This window comes from Frankliniella occidentalis, unplaced genomic scaffold (assembly GCF_000697945.3).
Source record: "Frankliniella occidentalis isolate FOCC.00 unplaced genomic scaffold, Focc_3.1 Scaffold298, whole genome shotgun sequence".
Lineage (NCBI taxonomy): Eukaryota > Metazoa > Arthropoda > Insecta > Thysanoptera > Thripidae > Frankliniella > Frankliniella occidentalis.
In genome coordinates, this window is record NW_026267424.1 from 259,599 (window position 1) to 261,046 (window position 1,448).

The 1,448-nt window shown below is 50.9% G+C and overlaps 1 protein-coding gene across 1 annotated transcript in view; it reads left to right on the forward strand.

Annotated features, from left to right (window-relative positions):
• Window positions 1-1,448, forward strand: part of LOC127750965 (uncharacterized) — a 19,152-nt gene that overhangs the window by 3,583 nt on the left and 14,121 nt on the right. The window lies entirely within an intron of this gene.

A 1,448-nucleotide genomic window follows, 5' to 3' on the forward strand; every position in this document is an offset into this window, starting at 1 on the left:
AATGGTAACTTTTTCATCAGATATTTGACAAAAGGATGTTCGGTTGTACAAAAAAAAATGTCAGAAAAGGTCGAGTTTTGATGACAATTAGACGAAGGTACTGTCAGAAGCCACTGGCAAATTATTCATAAACAAATTTTGCATGTTCCACAGATATCCAGACGATTTCTGTCAGATGACTATTGACATTTTTACTGTGCTAGCAGAGCTTACAATCAAAACCCAAAGTCTATTTTATCCTCTCTGGACTCATCGTTTCTTGGGAAACGGCAAACGCGATTCTTTTTCGCGGCTTTTACTCGGCCTCAGATTTAGCCCTGCAGCAGTAGCAGCAGCCGCCCGAGGACGGCTATCCCTCTCTGGTGGAGATTACTTTTGTGCCCCGCAGTTTTGCATCATCGGCGCGACAAGTCGCTCAGCCCATCCATCAGGCGGGACCGGGCGGGACCGCCGGCGCGTGGTATTTCATTCCCCCTGACTCCTCCGGCCGGCTGGCCGACCCGGGGACGGGAAGTCGTAATCCAGCGCCTGCCAATACGTCAGGAGTGGAAGGGGCCCAGGGCTGCCGCTGTCCTGGAGTCTGCGCTCCCCGATCCAGTTGCCAACGGGCCAAACGCGGTGTATGTAAAGAGGGCGACTTGAGAATAACGAATTCGACAGCAATCTCATGTTATTTGTCCGTGTCGCTTGTGCCACTGCCTCGTGTAGAGTAACAGCGGCAACAGAAAAGTAGCACGCTCAAAGCAAAAGCATCACTGAGAAAAAGATCCAAAGGGTTTCTATCATTATCGACTTCACACAGAGACTCACTTTTTCGGTCGCCGATCATCAAAAGCTTTTGTGACGGCGCAAGGGGTAGGGTAGGGGGAAGGGGCGTAAAGGATGCGATATCGATACTGGCGCTGCTGTGTGAGTGGCTCCACAATGGCGCGGCTCCGCAGCGGCTGGAGAGACAGAGCCAGCCGGCCACTCTGTTGTTGTGCCGGGTCACGCCGGACTCCACACGAGACGCCCCGCCTCCCATTCCATTTTTCATTCCCCGGTGGGAGGAAGGGGGCGTCGTCCAGTGGACGCCGTCCACCGAGGCTTCCACCCTTTATGCATGTATGAGATATTATAATGACGATCCTGTCGCTCTCGGCATACGGAGAAAAAAAAATTCCTGACTGAGAGCACTATACGTTTAGTTTCCAGATCGAAACTTTTCAGTTGCACTACACCGTCCATAGCCCTGGAAGCTGCACGCAGTCCACCACAAGAAAATAAACTATACAGCACAAAAAACTCAATGGGGGGACAATACCTCATTTTGAGCTGTGACAAAGTCCGTAGCAATAGTCAAAGGGTTAAGTGCCTGGAAAAATTTTTTTTTCTCAGTGTTAGAGGAATGCATCTGTCGTCCGCGGCGCGTCGGGACTTCTTGACATACCCCAAAAAGTACGCATGTC